Raw genomic sequence first — 22040 nt, forward strand, 5'->3', positions numbered from 1 at the left:
AACACTTCTTCCACTCTCCTCTCTATTCTTCTGTATAAAATTCTAGTTAAGATTTTTGATGCATGACTAGTTAAACTAATTATTCTGTATTCTTCACATATATTTGCCCTTGCTTTCTTTGGTATCATGACTATAACACTCTTTTTGAAGTCTGACTGAAATTCCCCTTTTTCATAAATATTACACACCAGTTTGTATAATATATCTATCGCTTCCTCACCTGCACTGCGCAGTAATTCTACAGGTATTCCGTCTATTCCAGGAGCCTTTCTGCCATTTAAATCTTTTAATGCTCTCTTAAATTCAGATCTCAGTATTGTTTCTCCCATTTTTTTGAGTCAATTTTCTCAAAATTTTGTAAACATAACACCACTTTATATGAAGCTCAGTGCATACGTGCACATTTATCTTACCATTTAAAAAAAATTGTCCCAAAATTCCTCCTTCCCCAAAGATCGAAAAATCGATCTTAAAACGAGAATAAAACGATGGAAAGCTCGTTATTTATTGCATATTTTTTAACCGATTTTTTAAAATGTTATATTAAGCATAACAGTAACGCAAGTGAACAAAAAAAAAAAAAAAAAAAAAAACAGATAAAAATACTTTGGGGGGCAATTTTGGGGAATGAGAAAACCAATCAAAGTTTAAAAATATCAATTTCTTGAATTTTCTAAAACTTTTTTTAAATATTTTAATGATAATTTTCCAAAAAACTTTCATCATAATTCACCCATTATCTTCATAAAAGAAATCTTAGATAAATTTTTATGGGTTGTACTTTTTTTATTAGATTTTTATTTTTTTTTTAGCTTTTAAATTTAATTTAGTAGAAGAATCGAAAGATTTTCTTGGAAGGTGATCTTACAAGTGGGAAGCAGAAAAAAATAAAAATAACATTTTTTTTTTTAATTTTAAAACTTTATTGGTTTATTTAAACATATAATACAATTGTACAGTAAAGTAAATTACCCCCTCTCACCAAAAAAGAAATTTTAGTTAATTTTTTCCGCTTGTAAATTATTTTTCCATCGTATAAGAATAAATAACCGATGACAAGAAAGTATTACAGCCGGTCTCCGTGGCGCGAGTGGTATCTCGGCCTTTCATCCGGAGGTCCCGGGTTCGAATCCCGGTCAGGCATGGTATTTTCACACACGCTACAAATCATTCATCTCATCCTTTCACGCAATACTTAGCGATAGTCCCGGAGGTTAAAAAAAATGAAAGTATTACAAGTTGACTCTCACTTTTTTTTTTTTGTATGTCCGCTGGAGTTAAATCTTTTAAAACAAAAGGATTTATAACAGTTTGAACTTCAATTTTAACAATTTTTTAGAAAATAGAAACATTTTTTGATTTACTCGATCGCGACAAACAAACGACTAAACAAATTGTAGCATGCAATCTGAAGGATTATAGTTGACAAATCTCATAGTCGTTCGGTCATATTTTCCCCGTTTTTGTTTCAGGCCGAGAATTTTCCGAACGACCCTAGTATTCAATTTTTCATAACTCATAATTAATATTCAAAGAATCTAAATATGCTTCATTACGGGCGAAACTTTATAACAGAAATCTGGGTGAAAATGAAGCCTTTCCAGACTTATATTTATAACAAGTTTTTTTTAATTTTCCTTCGTAGGGAAATTCTTTTCGTTTCTTCGTGTGATATCTACCTCACGCACATTAGGAGGTCTCCCCGTCTACGCTGCTCTGATATTTCTATCCTCCTTACACTTAACTAGAACAATAATAATAATTACGCGCGTACTATAATCTAAGGAACATGATTTTATTTTTAGAATTAATTTTCCCTCTCACTGTGTTGATAAAACCTTTTATGTCAGAGACGATTATATTAATTGCTTTACGTTATCTGTCCCAGTGAACCTGAGAGAATTATATTCATGTCGATGTTAACTATTATCGGATTAAATGTTATCAGCAGTACATTTACACGATAAGTATCTTGAAAATTGAAGGTAATATTTTAATTAAATTTACGCTGCTAAATTTTACTTTTATTGATTTGTCTTATAAAAAAAAGAAGAGATTTGAGACTTTTTTTAATATTTTAATCTCCCGGTTATAGTGGGATCTCTCTTTTATCTTCAGTCATTTGACTGGTTAGATGCAGCTCTCCAAGATTCCCTATTTAGTGCTAGTCGTTTCATTTCGGTATACCCCTTACCGAAGACCAATTGTTAGGAGAAGACCAATTTGGTTTTAGGAAAAGTATAGGGAGAAGGGAACCAATTTTAGGCTTCAGATTAATAGTAGAAGGAAGATTAAAGAAAAACAAACCGACATACTTGGCGTTTATAGACCTAGAAAAGGCATTCGATAACGTAGACTGGAATAAAATGTTCAGCATTTTAAAAAAAATTAGGGTTCAAATACAGAGATAGAACAATTGCTAACATGTACCGGAACCAAACAGCAACAGTAATAATTGAAGAACATAAGAAAGAAGCCGTAATAAGAAAGGGAGTCCGACAAGGATGTTCCCTATCTCCGTTACTTTTTAATCTTTACATGAAACTAGCAGTTAATGATGTTAAAGAACAATTTAGATTTGGAGTAACAGTACAAGGTGAAAAGATAAAGATGCTGCGATTTGCTGATGATATAGTAATTCTAGCCGAGAGTAAAAAGGATTTAGAAGAAGCAATGAACGGCATAGATGAAGTCCTACGCAAGAACTATCGCATGAAAATAAACAAGAACAAAACAAAAGTAATGAAATGTAGTAGAAATAACAAAGATGGACCGCTGAATGTGAAAATAGGAGGAGAAAAGATTACGGAGGTAGAAGAATTTTGTTATTTGGGAAGTAGAATTACTAAAGATGGATGAAGCAGGAGCGATATAAAATGCCGAATAGCACAAGCGAAACGAGCCTTCAGTAAGAAATATAATTTGTTTACATCAAAAATTAATTTAAACGTCAGGAAAAGATTTTTTTAAATGTATGTTTGGAGTGTCGCTTTATATGGAAGTGAAACTTGGACGATCGGAGTATCTGAGAAGAAAAGATTAGAAGCTTTTGAAATGCGGTTCTATAGGAGAATGTTAAAAATCAGACGGGTAGATAAAGTGACAAATGAAGAGGTATTGCGGCAAATAGATGAAGAAAGAAGCATTTGGAAAAATATAGTTAAAAAAAAGACACAGACTTATAGGCCACATACTAAGGCATCCTGGAATAGTCGCTTTAATATTGGAAGGACAGGTAGAAGGGAAAAATTGTGTACGCAGTCCACGTTTGGAATATGTAAAACAAATTGTTAGGGATGTTGGATGTAGAGGGTATACTGAAATGAAACGACTAGCACTAGATAGAGAATCTTGGAGAGCTGCATCAAACCAGTCAAATGCCTGAAGACAAAAAAAAAATACCCCCTACACCTTACATCCCTAACGATTTGTTTTACATATTCCAAACGTGGCCTGCGTACACAATTTTTTCCTTCTACCTGTCCTTCCAATATTAAAGCGACTATTCCAGGATGCCTTAATATCTGACCTATGTCTGTTTCTTCTTTTAGCTATATTTTTCCTAATGCTTTTTTCCTCACTTAATTGCCGCAACACCTCTTCATTTTTTACTTCATCCACCCGTCTGATTTTTAACATTCTCCTATAGCACCGCATTTCAAAAGCTTCTAATCTTTTCTTCTCAGATACTTCGATCGTCCAAAATTCACTTCCATATATAGCGACAATCCAAACATAGGCTCGTTTCGCCTGTGCTACTCGGCATTTTATATCGTTCCTGCTTCGCCCAGATTTAGTAATTCTAGTTCCTAAATAACAATTCTTCTTCCTCCATAATCTTTTTTCCTCCTATTTTCAAATTCAGTGGTCCATCTTTGTTATTTCTACTACATTTCATTACTTTCGTATAGTGGGATGTACAGAAATATTTTTTATCCCCTACTTAGCACCGGTGAAATCTACGTCCACCTTTTGGCGTGCCGAAAGGGATTTATAATTTTTAAATAGATCTTTAAAAAAAAGTTGTTTTAACTGTTGTGATTCCAAAGTTTGTAATTTTGTTGTTAAAGTGTAGAAATTTATATACAGAGTTGCGCACTAAATGATCCAACATTTGTTTTGGCAATAATTGTTTTGTTTAATAATTATTAATATGTTTTATGTTGGCAGAAGTGACAGCGATTCAATATTATCAGTCTCTTCTCTTTCCGAGTACGCTGTTTGTGTATCTTTCCAAGATGGCTGACAAAGGAAGACCGACTGTTGAACAGCGCATAAAGACTGTTGTTTTTTTAATGAAACGAAAAGCGTGGTGCTTACACAAACACGGTTTCGTGCAGATTTTCAAACTCTGTGGTCGCCCTCATTTAAAACAATACGTAGACTTTACGAAAAATTTATTAGTGATGATTCAGCATTTGAGAGTAACCGCGCACGGCCTGCCGATGTTCGTTTTCCATAGAATTCTGAGGAGCCCGGTCAAATCAACAAGAAAAACAGCAGCCCGACTTGGGATTTCTAGCCGATCTGAGCAGCTAATTTTAAAAACCAATTTGCATTTGTATCCGTACAAAATAACAAGGTTGCCTAAATTAACAGTCGACAATAAACATCAAAGAATGACATTCGCTGAACGGGCTGTGAACCAAGACGTACTGTTAAATAATATTCGGTTTTCAGAAGAAGCGCATTTTCACCTAGACGGGGCTGTTGATAAACAAAATGTCCGTTTCCAAAAATCCACACGCGCTTCATGAAATGTATGTATGTTTTGTGATCGTTGTCGTTTCCTTTTTTCTATATATATATGGGCTTCTATTCTTTTTTTTAAGGTATTGAGATGTTTATCCAATGTACAACACGTTACAATTTTTATAGGGAATGCCGTATACTACGTTGCCTTGTTGATTTTTTCTATCGGAGATTTTAATTTAGAAAACATACTATTCAGATTGTTGTAATTTTGATGGGCTATTGCGATATCCTTTTTTAGAAATTTTTCCTGCTACAAAATATTGAATTCTAAGCGAAACCCTGTGTATTTAATTTATAAGTTTGATCGGTTAACCCAAGAAATTAATAAAGGTAATATTTTTAAGTAAAATATGTCTTTTTATTATATTTCCCTACCTACACTACTCTTACGGTAGTTTAGTTTGTTTTGCATTATGGAATGATTTGTGCCAACACTTAACTCGAAATTTTTCAGCAATTCGATTGTAATTCGTCGGTCTTTTTGGTTAAGTGAATCAATGCAAGAATGGAACGCCGAGGTCGACGCTGTTACCGGACGCCTGGAGCCGTGCTCGTCGGTCGCGCTTTTGCGGCCGTTTAAAATTTTTTCATCCACGCGTAAAAAAACTTGCACGGTTCATGCAACTAATGTCGTATTAAAAAAAAAATATTAAAGAGAAAAGATTATGATTAAAGAGGAAAATAAACTTAAAAATATTACATTTAAGTCAATATTCATATACCTTTATATATATATACACAGATGTCCCATATAAAACGCAACCCATCAATCACTCATCCATGAAATTTCAAAAGTCACCCTTACTCCCATACTCATTACTGAAATGGACTCGTCCAATATCTGAACATCGCAGCGACGCAGTAGAACACTACCGATAGTAACAACAATGCAATCATAACGTTCAGTGACAATAACGCTCGAGACAAGATGGTGTTTTCGCTAGATGAACGTGTTTTCATTGTCGAGTCGTACTTCAGTACGAAATCGGCGGTTGTAGTGTAAGATTTGTTTCGCCATAAGTACCCGGATAAACCGGCTCCTAACAAAACATCAGTATTAAGGTCAGTCGCAAAATTTAGAGAGACCGGTTCTGTTAATAACAAGGAACACAAAACATCTGCGTCAGTGTTGAATACAGATACAGTCTCTGAAATCAAAGACCGATTACTCGCCTCGCCAAATAAATCGATCAGACGTTTGTCTTCTGAAATTAATTTGTCTAAATCGACTGTTCATCGGGAGACCAAACGATTACAATTACGACCTTATCGCGTTCAAACGGTTCATCGACTTCTTGAGCCCGACAAAGAAAACCGGCTATAATATTGTCAACGGTTCCGTCGATTTCTGCGCGAGAGAATTAACGTTATGGATTCGTTATTTTTCACAGATGAAGCACGGTTTCATTTGGATGGCTACGTAAATAGCCAAAACAGTAGAATTTGGAGCGCTGAAAATCCCCATGTTTATCACGAAAAACAATTACACCCGCAGAAGTCGGTCGTGTGGTGCACGATATCGCGGAAGAAAATAATCGGTCCTATTTTTTGTCCGAGTACACCCTTAATGCAGAACGATATCAGGATATTTTCTTTCGGTTCATCGCACTCTTGGAAGAGGAAGACAGACACTTCCGGCTACAACATGACGGTGCGACATCGCACTACGCAGGTTCAACTTCTGATTTCGTCGAGGAATTCTTGGTAATCGTGGTATCGATCGAGGCTTGCGGCCACCAAGATCTCCATATTTGACTGCGGCGGATTTTTTTCTACGGTGTTACCTCAAAGAAAAAGCCTACAGCGACAAACCACGAACACTTGAACGATTGAAAGTCAATATTGAACAAGCTGTATTAAATATCCGGCCACAAACTTTGAAAAAAGTTGCAAGAAACGCTGTAAAAAGAATTGAAGCTTGTATTCAAGAAGATGGCGGCCACTTCCAACATTTACTCTAAATGTAAGGTAATGGATGGTAATAATAAAATTACATTTACATTTACACATGCCTTTTTATTATTTCAATACCTACCAATATAAGGTTGGGTTGCGTTTTATATGGGACACTGTGTATATATATATATATATATATATATATATATATATATAATTATTTTCGTCGTAGGGGTACTCGATCAAAAAAATTTGGAGATTGTTGCTCTAAATGTTATATTTAACTCGGTAAATGTTCATCATCAATTATCATTATTACTTTCAGAAAAAGCCATTCCGGTTTACTGCTTCTTTTATCTCATTTGGTTTACACATGAGTAAAAAGTATTTGATTGTTCTGGCTTTAACTTGTGTTGGGGGGGGGGGAATTCATTCCATTAAATAAATCTGCTTTTATTTTTTTAAATTTAATTTAAAATTGTCTTTTATATGTTTATGTGTGTGTGTATGTGTTCGCGCGCGCGCGCGCTGAATGAATAATAAATATGTTACTTCTTTTGATCGGTGTCTTTTTTATTACCTAATTTTACGACTGGATTTTTTTTTAAAACAATATCAGTTAGCGATGAAATTAATTATAGTAATGTGTGTGTTAATATTATTTACAGTATCTTCCGTCTTTGCCTTCCCCTACCAGTTATTGAACGCTCCCCACCGTCGATGATAAATACTAAAACGTTTTTTTTTTTTCATTTGCATTTCTACATAATGTATTTAACTGTCGTATGTGCGCGTACATAGTTTAATTCTCTAGCGTACCGTGTTTATATACATGTGTAATATTATATACATCGAGTCGGTACGTGTATCTTTGTTTCGTACAGTACGTTTCGTTGCGGTTCAAATGTGTTCTGTTGTGTGATATGTAGTAATAATTAAACAAAAGGCCTTTGCGGTTAATTTATTTTTTATCATGCGTTTAATCTGTGTTTTTTTTAACGTTAGTTTATTTTTCTTAATATATGGTTTAACGTGATATTAAAATTATTGTCAATGTATGTCGTAAAGTATTGTTAACTAATGCATTATTTCTTTTTTTTTTTTTTTTTTTAATATATAGATCGGAAATACGAATAAAATACTAGTTTTATAATTATATAAAATATCTGATAAAGATTTAATCTGCTTAGTAAGAAAAGGACGTATTATAAAAGGTAAATATATTATAATTTAATAATTAATTTTTTATCCGATCTCCGTGGCAGAGTAGTTCTCCTCGGGCGTTCATCCGGGGATTATAGGTTCGAATCCCGGTCAGGCATGGCAAAAGTCCATTTCCATATTCCCACGTACAAGCTTCTTTGGCGTTTAATTGATCAAGTAAAATTATTAAATCACTTAAATTTTATAAATAAGTCTATGTTTTAATTCAAGATGTATTATTGTAGTTAGTTATTCGATTTAAATTTCAGTTAATGGCAGTGTATACCATATCTATAGGGTTTCAAAACACAAATTATTGTAAAAGAAATTTTTTTAAAATTGATTTATAATAATTTCCGGTAAATAATAAAAGATTTGTAAATAAATTAATCGTTAGAAGGTTTACGAATTTATAAATGACGGCGAGCGAACGTAAATAAAGGTTTAAGAAAATGTGAATTTCGGTAAATATAAAACAAATCGAAACGTGGCAGAAAAATGTATAAATAAAAAAAAAAAACAAAAAAAAACAGACAATTTTATAATTTTACCGGTTACGCCATCAAGTTATGAGATTAATTTTTGATTTTTTTTTTCATTTTAGAGGTTCTCATACTCAAGCGGAAACGTTCTGGTAAAATTAATTTTCTGATATGGACACCACAAGACTTCCTTGTACGCCTATTAAATTTTCATATACACATTTCTTTAAAATGAAAAGTAGATAAAATTTTATTTCGTTAATAACTTTTGAAATTTTTTCTTTTTTTTATTGTTATTATTCAATTATTATTTATCTTAAACATTTTTTTACTATGAGAAGTTAATAATTATTAATAAATCAATATATTTAAATTAAAAACAAAAATAGTAAAAAAAAGGAAATGGAATCGAATTCGAACCGATGTGCCCTTGTAAGATCCAAAAATTTTATTAATTGAAACTTCATTTGGCTATAATTCTGGAACCGATGAAAATAAATACCACATGATGTATCGTTGAAAAGATCTCGATGAAGGCTTATTACTGCAGTTAAGGAAAAGCCCAAAATCTGAATTATTTTTTGAATTTGAGCTTTTTTGAACATTTTTGATTCAGTCGATTGCAATCGAAAGGGGGGCGGTGCACAAATAGATTTTACAGCAATCCTAAATCCAAAATTTCAACATCCGATGGGTAATCGTTTTTGAGATATGCGAAATACAGAGGTCACGCCGAAACTAGTCAAAATAGATATTTCTGTTGAATTGTATAAATTTAATTTCCCCTTACCAACAATTTAAAAAGTGTAAATCCTAGTACTTTCGGAGCTGTTACTCCATCTTCAGGAATGTAAATTTAAATTCAAATTAATAATAGTTTTTAAAATTAAACTGTTGTAATAGTCGGTCGTGAAGAATAAAATTAATTCGTACGTCAATAAGACAGTAACGTTATGTTTGTAAGATGTTTGCAACTATTATGAAATCGATTTAATATTAAATTAAATGTTACCAACTTTATAAAGAATACTAAGGCATCCTGGAATAGTCGCTTTAATATTGGAGGGACAGGTAGAAGGAAAAAATTGTGTAGGCAGGCAACGTTTGGTATATGTAAAACAAATTGTTAGGGATGTAGAATTTAGGAGAAATGAAACGACTAGCACTAGATAAGGAATCTTGGAGAGCTGCATCAAACCAGTCAAATGAGTGAAAATAAAAAAAAATAAAGGGTATCATTATTAAATCTAACCTGTTCATTCTTCAATTTTATATTTAAATATATATGAAATTTTTGTAATATACTGGTTTTATAATAATTATTGTATTCTAATATTTTGATATATTCGTTGGGGTTATAATTGGAATGGAATGGAATGCAAAGTTGGCGGGAGTTTATTTCTCCCTACTTATCGCAGAACCTGGACAGAGTCCCTTGCTGCTGGATGATTCTAATCGGGCGTGTTTTTTAAAAGGTTTATTTTTAAATGGCTGATCTAATTTTTCAAGTTTTGTTTTGTTTATTTAGTATTTTAAGGACGGATTTAATTGCATTCCAATCCGTTGTTGAACCAGCGTTATCGAACCCATTTTATGGGCCGACCGCGGGAGGCGGAAGGCTAGGCTTATGAAGCCTGTCCTCCCGACGTAATTCCCCTTCAGACGGTCCACTGAAGTCCTTTCGGTGCTAACGCTTCATAGGCTAGCAGGAATACGCCACAACGGGGCACTAACTATCAGGAGGGAGCAATGCGACCCCTACTCCGGAGGAGTCGCAATTGCAATTGCTGGTTTATTTTATTTAACTTGTAAGGTTATAATTATGTCCAGTTTCTAAAATATGTTTGGCGAAATTAGATTTTTCTTTATTATTTTTAATAATACAGTGAGTTAATATGTTCTTTATTCTTATAGCGATTGAACGATTTGTCGTTCCAATATATTTTAACGTACAATAATCGTAGCTAAGACTATATACTCCTTGTTTTTCTAAATTGTAATTATTATTTTGATTTATTGTAATAGTCTTCATTATTTTTGTATTTTATCATTTGTTGTATACGCTGTTTTTAATTTAAAAATTTTAAATATTTTATTCAATTTATTATCATTTTTATTACATTCAATTTTAGCGTATTCGTTTATTACGTTATTGTTCGTTAGTTTTATTTTGTCTTATATTTGTATTTTATTTTTTATTCTGGTCTATAATTTATTTGTTAATTTAATATCATCTCCATTATTTAAAGCTATGTATTTATTATTATTTATTTCATTATTGAATTTTATGTTATCATACTTTAACTGTTTTAATGTTTTATAAATTAATGAATTAAAGCTTGTCATTTTTTGACTCCAAAAAAGTTTAAAAGAAAACTATAAAAAAAGCTTAGTAAATTATTTTCGTTGAAATCTGAAAACCGAAATTTTTCGCGATCACAATACTTCCTTTACCTCGTATAAGGAAGTAAAAAAGAACTTTTTTAAATTGTGTTAAAAAAAATACTAAGATACAGCCATAATTATAAATGAAGTTGTAGTTTTTTTTAGGAACGAGAGTAAAATATTTGGCTGATTTTTTTTTTTTATTCTGAAACTAAAGAGTAATAACATTTTTTTATTTTAACTGAAACGGAAAAGTTGCGAGACGAATTTAAAATAAATAATTTTTTTTTATTAAAAAAAAAAAAATATTGTTACCACAGACCGTTAAGAGTGGTGTGAGCAAATGGTTTTTATAACGGTTTGACAGCTTATCGATGTAAAAAATATAGATTTAAAAAAAACTCCCATTAACTCATTTTCTGAAGCATAACTAAAAAAGAAAAATATATAAAGTAATTTTAGAATAGATGAATATTAAATAATAATAATTTTGGTAATTTGTGATCTCGATTAAAAAATTTAACTTTTTTTTGAAGTGCCATAGAGAAGATTTGAAATTTTACTTAGAGCAAAATACCCCCATCCTTTTTTTCAAATTTTTGCAAAAATTAATACATTCTATCCCTCCGAAGGTGGGAAAATACCCATTATATTAGGTAGGTTTGAAATTGTAAACCGTATGTAAGAGTCGCAAATATCATCTCTTCCGCTCAAAAAACAAAAGATTTCTGAAATACAGCATGATTCAGGAGGATAGGGCAATACTTTGACAACTCATTCTAGAGGCTAAAAATAAGAAAAAAGTTCATATAAACATAGGTCCGAAAAACTTCGTTAGCGAGTTATACAGGGTGAAAGATTTCGTCCGAGTTTCAGTTCCTCCGGGTAAATTAAGGCTTTCTGAAATTCTGGGAAGCTCAATTAAGGGGCAAATTCAATTGTTTCTTATGGTTTTTGAGCTGGGAAATCGAAAAAATAGGTCCCAGAACAGTATCTCTCTTAGTTTCTAAGATATCCCGTGTAAACGCCAAAAATAGGGTCAAAAAATTTTTTTACGTTTGACGTACAATAACTTTGTTAAATTGGCAACAAATCATACATTTTTTAAACATAAATTGTAGAGAAATTAATTATAAGAAGATTGATGTAAATAATATCAACAAAGAAGAAATAAAATTTTCCTTGTGCACATCTTTAACAGTTGCCTCCGCTTCGAATTTATCGCGAATGCCGGCAATTGTTCGACGTGTTTTTCCCGTTATATGTTCTCGTACTTCCAGTATAGCCTTGCGTTCAACAAATGATAAGCGAACTTCAGACATTGTTGCTATTCGACTGTCTTCTGCTGCACTGGCTAATATGACTGGCTTCTTTGACCACCAACCACACGCGCATGCGCGGCATAAATTGCCAGCTCCGCTTACCACGACAAATTTAAATACCTTACACTGCACTACGCATTAGATAAGTGAGTGTACGTCTTTTTGTCTAATTACAAACGGCGACTACATTTGTTTGGACTCCTCCGTAAAAGGTGATTAGAGGCCGACACCGATCGCGCGCGCGCACACACATACAAAACACACACAGAGAGAGAGAGAGAGAGAAAATTAACATACGGAAAATTTATACCCGGTTTTTTGGGTTCCTTAGGTGTCAAAGCGTCAAGATCCGGTGAAAACCGCGTATGCCTAAATTGGACCGATTACTTACTCTATTTTCCCTTCTAGAGCTATAAATCTGCTATAGCATTATCTAGATGGGAAAGTATAATTAGCCAAACATTTTCACCTCCCTTCTAGTAAATTACAACTTTGTTTATTTAGATTTACGGTTACATCTTAGTACTTCTTAAACGATTTTAAAAAGTTCTTTTTGTAAATTTATTATCAACTCTTTAACTATTATTTTCTTAAAAATTAATTCTGCCCGAACGTTACCCCTTGAGTATGAAAGCTTGAAAAATGAGAAAAAGTTTTTTGCAATTTAAAAAATTGTTATTACTGAAAATATATTTTTGCCCCACCGGGGCTGGACTAGTGGTTAATTCGTCGTAACAAATCGAAGTCCTTTCTGCATTGTTTAATGAAAATCAGTCGGTCCAGAGTTGTAAGATCAAATACAGGCCAACAGACATATATACATACGCAAAAAAAATTTAGATAAAAAAATTTTTGACTTGGGAAAATTTGAATAGACGTTATTTGCAAAATCGCACCCCTACCCGCAAAACAATTCTCTTAAACTACTGCTACGTTGTGACGGCACAGGTAAGCGGTGGAATTAAATAAATTAATAACATTTAAAGTGTAAAAAAGTAACTAGCTTTGGTCGGGTCTCGAATTCGATCGCCCGGTCGACTTGCTACCTGGTTCGTTAAGCTTCGCGGCTACACCAGTCTGCCGACTGTACAAGTGAAATTTGTTCTCTTCATGTTGTGAAATTATATTAGTTTAGTTATTCTCGACCAATTCACCGGGTTGGTCTAATGGTGAACGCGTCTTCCAAAATCAGTTGATTTGGAAGTCGAGAGTTCCAGCGTTCAAGTCCAGTAAAAGACAGTGAGTGACTTTTATACGGATTTGAATACTAGATCGTGGATACCGGTGTTCTTTGGTGGTTGGGTTTTCAATTAACCACACATCTCAGGAATAGTCGAACTGAGACTGGTACAAGACTATACTTCATTTACACACATACATATCATCCTCTGAAGTATTATCTGAACGGTAATTACCGGAGGTTAATCAGGTAAAAGAAAGAAAAAAATTAGTGCCGACCGTCGCGTCACCGCTTGTACTACCACACCCGCGCAAATTAAATACGGTATGTGCGCGCGCTTTAGAATCATTTAATTAAACAAACCAAAAAAATATTATGTTTAAATAAATCGTTAAATATTTTAAATTAAGTTACGTGTAAGAGGTGCTTCAAAAACAACTGAATTGGGCTTTTTTTTATGTAGATGCAAGTATTTTTTTTTTGTCTTCAATCAGACAAGAGTCTCCCCAAGATTCTCTCTCTAGTGCTAGTCGTTTCATTTCGATATACACCCTAAATCCTACATCCCTAACAATTTGTTTTATATATTCCAAACGTTGCCTGCCTAGACAATTTTTTCCTTCTACCTGTCCCTCCAATATTAAAGCGACTATTGCAGGATGCCTTAATATGTGGCCTATAAGTCTGTCTCTTCTTTTAGCTGTATTTTTCCAAATGCTTTTTTCTTCATCTATTTGCCGCAACACCTCTTCATTTGTCACTTTATCCACCCATTTGATTTTTTGGATGCAAGTATAATGAGCATATTAATATAAAAAAATATCTGAAAGTCTAAAAAATATAATCAAAATAATATACTGGCCTAATATTTTGTCGGAGTGGTAGAGTGTCAACCTTTCACCCGGAGCTCCTGGGTTTGAATCCCGGTCAGGCATGGCATTTTTCATACGCTACTGATTTCCATTCGGGCTAAATGATCGGAACAGTCGATACCCGCACGTCTCATTAAATAAAAAATATACTTCACGGATATATTCGGTTTTTTTTTTGGTCGAATTTTATTAAAATAAATTTTTATAAAAGTTTAATTTTAAATGAGGGCACCTTTATTGCTTCTGAGGATTTTTAAAAATTTTACAAAATTAAAAAAAAAATTACTTGTTGAAATACAATAAATTTTTAGCTGAGATTATCTAAAGAATAATTTTTTATCTTTTCTCTCTCTCTCTCTCTCTCTCTCTATATATATATATATATATATATATATATATATAAATGAATGTTTGTCCCTATGCGTTCCTATACCATTCATCCGATAGCGATGAAAGTTTGGTTAGATGTTGTACGCACGTCCGCAAAGGTTTCTGAATTAGTTTGGACCCGCTAGGTGGCTCTGGGATCGAAATATTTCGAAAAATTGTATATATGGTTTGATTTGGCTCATATTCAGAATATATATATTAGTTACCGTAAGTGGTCAGAGAAAGGACTGAGAAAGTGCATTAGTGAATAAAGTGTAAAAAAAAAAACACAAATAAATAAAGAGTGTTTAATAAATTTTCATACGGTTGTAGTCGTCAGAAAAACTACTTTTGCTGTCAAATCAATTACGCCACCCAAACGACAAGCGATTGGTCGATCTGCACCTCAAGCACAAAAGACAAGGATTAAAAAACAAACGAGTAACGGAAAGCAAGACTGGAAACCGTTCGAATTCGCACTGCTCGATCCAGACGGACACTGCACGCTGATTTAAATCTTGGTGCATTCCATTATGATGTTGGTTTGCTTGGCATTTCTCCCACCACCACCCCAGTCGGTCTTCCTAAAGCATATGACCGAATATCTGTGCCACAAATGGCAACTGAGCCTCGAAACAGTTTAGCAACCAATATCCTAAATAGCTCCTAGAGCTAAACTAAAAGCGTGAGCAGAATAAGCGTGGTATTATACCCCACCCCCCACTTACGTGTTCCAACCGCTCACTTGTCACATATTTACTAAAATGGGTAGGCGCACCACGTCAACTACTAAAAATATGTATGACATCCATAAATTAAAATTTACTTCGTCTAGACAACAATTTGCTGCCACGCCTAGGTCGCTGAATGCCAGCAATTACCTGTTCACCTTATTAAAGCGCTTGGAGCCTTAATTGGCTGATAGTCAGCCATATATCTCAAGGTTAGCTTTCCACAGCAGTGCGGTAGGAGTCTTTCCCTTAAGTAAAATACTTTTCTCTCTTTTTCCTGTTTAGCCTCCGGTAACTACCTTTCATATAATACTTCAGAGGATGATATGTATGAGTGTAAATGAAGTGTAGTATTGTACAGTCTCAGTTCGACCGTTCTTGAGATGTGTGGGTAATTAAAAAACCCAACCACCAAAGTACACCGGTATCCTCGATCTAGTAATCAAATCCGTGTAAAAATAGCTGGCTTTACTAGGACTTGAACGCTGGAACTCTCGACTTCCAAATCAGCTGATTTGGGAATACGCGTTCACCACTAGACCAACCCGGTGAGTTTAAGTAAAATACTGACGTCGGTTTAACATAGCAACTGCATCAACGAACTCCCACAATGCGGATATCGCCACATCGACTGGCCGCTTTTGAGTGCCCAGTTTTTCCCTTGAGGAGGTCAAGGGGAAAATTGGCCAGAGACACCGGGCCACCCCTGCAGGGGTGGCCTGGTCTCTGGCCCCTCCAAGAGCAGGACAGTCAAACATGAAGTATTCATTTGACTGGACCTCCCCGCAGACGCACAGCTCATCAGCTGCAAGCGGAACCGAAACAGATATTGGTTCAAATTAATATGGTTCCATTACGATGTTAATAGTAATGCTACTTCCATTACGTAGTACGGGTAATCAGTTATAACTAATATTTTTAAGATGGAGGTCCACTATTTTTGAAATACGCATTCTTCAGATCGCTCATAGTTTCTGATCCTATACTGACGAAAATGTTGCTCTGAAGAAATTACAGTACATCGATAGTTTTTTTTATAAATTGATCAGGCTTTCATTGTTATTTATCATTATTATTTTCACAAGCATATGTTTAATGAATACAGGGTATCCATGGGTAGACGTTCCTTCTGGCTAGAAGGGAAGGGCAAGTGAACGGAACTCTGGCCGGCTAAAATCCCGTAACCGCGGCGGGAAATACAATTAACCCATATAGCGCGGGCGAAGTCGCGACAGGTCTGCTAGTACTTATATAAATAAGTTTCGTTATAATAATTAAATATTAGTAGGTAAAAGATTAATTTCATTGTAGCTACGTTGGTAATGTCTACATTATTTATAATAAATAATAATTATAAAAATTAAGTATAAATTTTTTCTAGAATATATTGTTTTCTCCAGGTGTGTTAACAGTTGTGCTCATCCATTCCGTAATTCTATTTATTTTTTTATTTTTACGTGACTTTACATTTTGAAAAAAAAATTAAGCAACGTTTATGGTAATTAATTTTAAATTATTCATCTGTAGTATTAATAAAAATGATTCATCATGATCGTTTACGCGTTAAATAAATTTATTAAAATTATGGTATGCCTACTAATAACTATGTTTTAATTTTTGTATGTTTCAAGCTTTCTTTCTGAATTTAATTTTATACAAGAGTTTACCTGTTTAAAATTACACTAGAGTTTCGCTAATCCAAGTTAATGTAGACTTCTTGGAGTTTCCGAAAAATTCGGGTTATTGGAAACGTAAAAAAAAAAGCTGGCAAAATTTTTCCCGATTACGCCGTACAAGTCATACGATACTTATTTCATTGTAAAAGGTTTCCGGCTACGCCCTAAAGGTCTTATGTTATGTTTTAAAAAAAATACTAGGCGTTTGGGGATAATGAAATAACAATATTTTCACGTTTTAATCGCAATAGGTAGTTTTTTAAACTTTTAAAAAATCAAAAACATTTTCCGTTGCCACAGACTACAGAAATAGAATGGGACATTTTTTATAATAATTTATAAAGACCCGTAGATTTAAAAAAAATATTCACGTAAAAAAAAAGGAAAAAAAAACATTTTTTCGGGGTAGGGTGAAAATTAAAAAAAGAAAAATTGGGCGATTTGTTATCCTGGGCTTCAACTTTTGTAAGAAAAATTTATTGATAAAGTGTTCCAGTAAAAATTTAAATTTAATTTTGGTCAAAATATCCCCACCCCTTTTCCAGTATTCGCAAAAATTTAATTTAATAAATCTCCCTGAAGATGGCATCTTTCTACTAAGTTTGAAGAGGTTTACGGAGTTTGGGCTTAAAACAAGCCAACGTACACGTGTGTAAATAGAAATTAACTTATAAAAACGGTTATTTTGGGTTACTCATGACGTTAAAAAGTTTTTTTGGTAAATGTAAAAAGATTTTTTTTGGTAAAACAATCTTCTTTCTAAAAGTTGGCACAATTTAAAAAAAGAAAAAAATCCTTTCAGCACGCCGGAAGGCGGAGGTAGATTTCACCAGTGCTAAGTAGGAGTTAAGAAAAACTTAAAATTTACTAGATACGACAATGGTTGCATGTGAAAAAAATGTTTCACGTGTTTAGCATACAAGCCCCATTTTCTTACAATTACAGTAACATTTTGGTCATCCCTTGCCGTAAGGGTTGGTTATATAAAAAATTGTTTCAGACAAAAGTTTTAGGTAATGTTTAGAGGACTAACGACCACTTTAAACCGATTAGATGCTGTTCCTATTAAGGGAGGTATCATTTTTTTTATCTTCGAAACCCCATTTTTTCCACCCTAGGGCCAATGGTTGGTGATATCAAAAAAACTTTACTTTGATAAGTTTTAGACCCTTATCCAAAGAATAGTAGGAATTTTAAACGAATTCGATATTTTACTTAATAAGAAAGTTATAGAGATATTTTGTTTTTTTCGAAAAAGCCCCCATGGTCCGATTTTTCCCATTAACGAACTCGACCGAGATTTTGGATACGTGATGTATCTATTTGAAAGTGATTGGCGCAAAATTATGGCAGTTATCGTGTCCACAAGAAGGTGAAATATATTATAAGGCATAAATGTACCTGTAAACTTTTGAATTGACGGTGGTTTTAGGGTCTGGGGGATATTAAACGCAAAAATATGACGAAATTTTGGGTTAAGTCGAATCATGGTACCCATTATCGTAGGTAGGTTTGAAATTGTAAACCGTATGTAAGAGTCGCAAATATCATCTCTTCCGCTCAAAAAACAAAAGATTGCTGAAATACAGAGTGGTTCAGGAGGATAAGGCAATAGCAGGAATGATATAAAATGCCGAATAGCACAGGCTAAACAAGCCTTGACTAAGAAATATAATTTGTTTACATCAAAAATTAAATTAAATGTCAGGAAAAGATTTTTGAAAGTGTATATTTGGAGTGTCGATTTATATGGAAGTGAAACTTGGACGATCGGAGTATCTCAGAAGAAAAGATTAGAAGCTTTTGAAATGCGGTGCTATAGGAGAATGCTAAAAATCAGACGGGTGGATAAAGTGACAAATGAAGAGGTGTTGCGCCAAACTGGTGAAGAAAGAAGCGTTTGGAAAAATATAGTTAAAAGAAGAGACAGACTTACAGGCGCTTGAATATTGGAGAGACAGGTAGAAGGGAAAAATTGTGCTGGCAGGCAACGCTTGGAGTACGTAAAAGAAATTGTTAGGGATGTAGGATTTAGGTATAACGAAATGTAATGACTGCCACTAGATAGGGAATCTTGGAGAGCTGCATCAAACCAGTCAAATGACTGAAGACAAAAAAAAAAATATATATATATAGAATGATTCAGGAGTATAGGGAAATACTTTGACAACTCATTCTAGAGGCTAAAAATAAGAAAAAAGTTCATATAAATATAGGTCCGAAAACGCTTCATTAGCGAGTTATACAGAGTGAAAGATTTCGCCCGAGTTTCAGTTCCTCCGGGTAAATTAAGGCTTTCTGAAATTCTGGGAAGATCAATTAGGGGCAAATTCAATTGTTTCTTATGGTTTTTGAATTGGGAAATCGAAAAAAATAGGCCCCAGAACCGTATCTCTCTTAGTTTCTATGATATCCCGTGTAAAACGCCAAAAATAGGGTCAAAACATTTTTTTTTACGTTTGACGTACAATAATGTTGTTAAATTGGCAACAAATCATACATATTTTAAACATAAATTGTAGAGAAATTAATTATAAGAAGATTGATGTAAATAATATCAACAAAGAAGAAATAAAATTTTCCTTGTGCACATCTTTAACAGTTGCGTCCGCTTCGAATTTATCGCGAATGCCGGCAATTGTTCGACGTGTTTTTGCCGTTATATGTTCTTGTATTTCCAGTATAGCCTTGCGTTCAACAAATGATAAGCGAACTTCAGACATTGTTGCTATTCGACTGTCTTCTGCTGCACTGGCTAATATGACTGGCTCCTTTGACCACCAACCATACGCGCATGCGCGGCATAAATTGCCAGCTCCGCTTACCACGACAAATTTAAATACCTTACACTGCACTACGCATTAGATAAGTGAGTGTACGTCTTTTTGTCTAATTACAAACGGCGAGTACATTTGTTTGGACTCCTCCGTAAAAGGTGATTAGAGGCCGTCACCGAACACACACACACACACAGAGATAGAGAATGATGGAGGGAGAGGGATGGTGTGAGAGATTGAGAGGGAGAGAGAGTGATAGGGAGGGAGTTGGAGGGTGAGGGTGAGAGAGAGAGTGATTGAGAGGGGAAGGTAGAGGGATTGATGGGAGGGAGGGAGAGAGAGAGAGAATTAACATACGGAAAATTTATATCCGGTTTTTTGGGTTCCTTAGGTGTCAAAGCGTCAAGATCCGGTGAAAACCGCGTATGCCTAAACTGGACCGATTAGTCTATTTTCCCTTCCAGAGCTATAGCTCTAGATGGGAAAGTAAAATTAGCCAAAAATTTTCATTTCCTTTCTAGTAAATTACAACTTTGTTTATTCAGATTTACGGTTATAACGATTTTAAAAAGTTCTTTTTGTAAATTTATTATCAAGTCTTTAATGATAATTTTCTTAAAAATTATTTCTGCTCGAACGTTACCCCTTGAGTATGGAAGCTTGAAAAAGGAGAAAAAGTTTTTTGCAATTTAAAAAATTTTTTTACTGAAAATGTATTTTTGCCCCACCGGGGCTGGACTAGTGGTTAATTCGTCGTAGCAAATCGAAGTCGAAGGTTATGAGTTCGAAACCCTAGTAAAAGTTATTGCTTTTATACGAATTTGAATGCGAATACCAGTGTCCTTTGGTGATCAAGTTTCAATTAATGTTACATCTCAGGATCGGTTTGCCTGAGTCTATACAAAAAAAGTCTACGTGTCACGTATCATCCTAATCTCATTGAGTTTATTGTTTACTAGTTGAACAGATTGCAATGTACTCGTTTTTTTTTTGTCTTCAGTCATTTGACTGGTTTGATGCAGCTCTCTAAGATTCCCTATCTAGTGCTAGTCGTTTCATTTCAGTATACCCTCTACATCCTACACCCCTAACAATTTGTTTTACATATTCCAAATGTGGCCTGCCTACACAATTTTTTCCTTCTACCTGTCCTTCCAATATTAAAGCGACTATTCCAGGATACCTTAGCATGTGGCCTATAAGTCTGTGTCTTCTTTTAACTATATTTTTCCAAACGCTTCTTTCTTCATCTATTTGCCGCAATACCTCTTCATTTGTCACTTTATCCACCCATCTGATTTTTAACATTCTCCTACAGCACCGCATTTCAAAAGCTTCTAATCTTTTCTTCTGAGATACAACGATCGTCCAAGTTTGACTTCCATATAAAGCGACACTCCAAACATACACTTTCAAAAATCTTTTCCTGACATTTAAATTAATTTTTGATGTAAACAAATTATATTTCTTACTGAAGGCTCGTTTAGCTTGTGTTATTCGGCATTTTATATCGCTCCTGCTTCGTCCATCTTTAGTAATTCTACTTCCCAAATAACGAAATTCTTCTACCTCCATAATCTTTTCTCCTCCTATTTTCAGATTCAGCGGTCCATCTTTGTTATTTCTACTACATTTCATTACTTTTGTTTTGTTCTTGTTTATTTTCATGCGATATTTCTTGCGTAGGACTTCATCTATGCCGTTCATTGTTTCTTCTAAATCCTTTTTACTCTCGGCTTTGTACTCGTTAAGAAAGAAAATATATTTTGTTATTTTTCAATAGAAAAGAATTATTTTATGATAAAGACACAAATATAGCTTAAAATGATTGAATCATTTTACGCGTAGGAAGTGAAAAGTAAACTTATTTTTGCATCACATCTGTTACATTTTTTATTTTATTTATTTATTTTTTAACAATTGTTTATTATTAAAACAGCTGGCTTTTAGCTTCATGTATTTCTCTCTTTCTCTTTTACTTTTCCCCTCCTTTTTTATATAATTTAGAATTCAAATAATATTTATTCTGTTTACACAATTTTATATTTATGTGTATAAAACGACCGTATGTAGTTTTGTTAAGCGCTTTACTGTTCCGTACAAGTAAAGTGTTTTACTTCATATCTAAACTGTTTACCTTTTGAAATAATATTTTTGGAGCTAAATTTCCCTTGACAAGTAGATATAATTTTAGAGCACTTAACTAAGATTGAAGTAAAGTAAATAGATTTTGTTTTAATATATATCGTGTTTGCTTGCAATTTGTCTTTCGTGATTTGAGCACTTAAATTTCTCTATCTCATTCTCTCTCTCACTCTCTCTCTCTCCGTCTCTCTCTTTGTGTGTATGTATGTACACGTGTTCGCTTATACTACTTACCACTTATCAGAAG

The 22040-nt window shown here is 33.7% G+C and overlaps 1 protein-coding gene across 3 annotated transcripts in view; it reads left to right on the forward strand.

Moving 5' to 3' along the window:
- Positions 1-22040, forward strand: part of LOC142332714 (uncharacterized) — a 406945-nt gene that overhangs the window by 16250 nt on the left and 368655 nt on the right. Inside the window, exon 1 of one of the 3 annotated variants that reach the window (XM_075379299.1) lies at positions 7744-7865. The exons of the other annotated variants lie outside the window; for them this stretch is intronic. The gene's annotated coding sequence lies outside the window, so the exon portion shown is untranslated. Of the gene's footprint in view, positions 1-7743; positions 7866-22040 lie in introns of those variants that run through there. 3 annotated transcript variants of the gene reach the window in all.

The sequence above is a fragment of the Lycorma delicatula genome, chromosome 12, assembly GCF_047948215.1.
Source record: "Lycorma delicatula isolate Av1 chromosome 12, ASM4794821v1, whole genome shotgun sequence".
Taxonomy (NCBI): domain Eukaryota; kingdom Metazoa; phylum Arthropoda; class Insecta; order Hemiptera; family Fulgoridae; genus Lycorma; species Lycorma delicatula.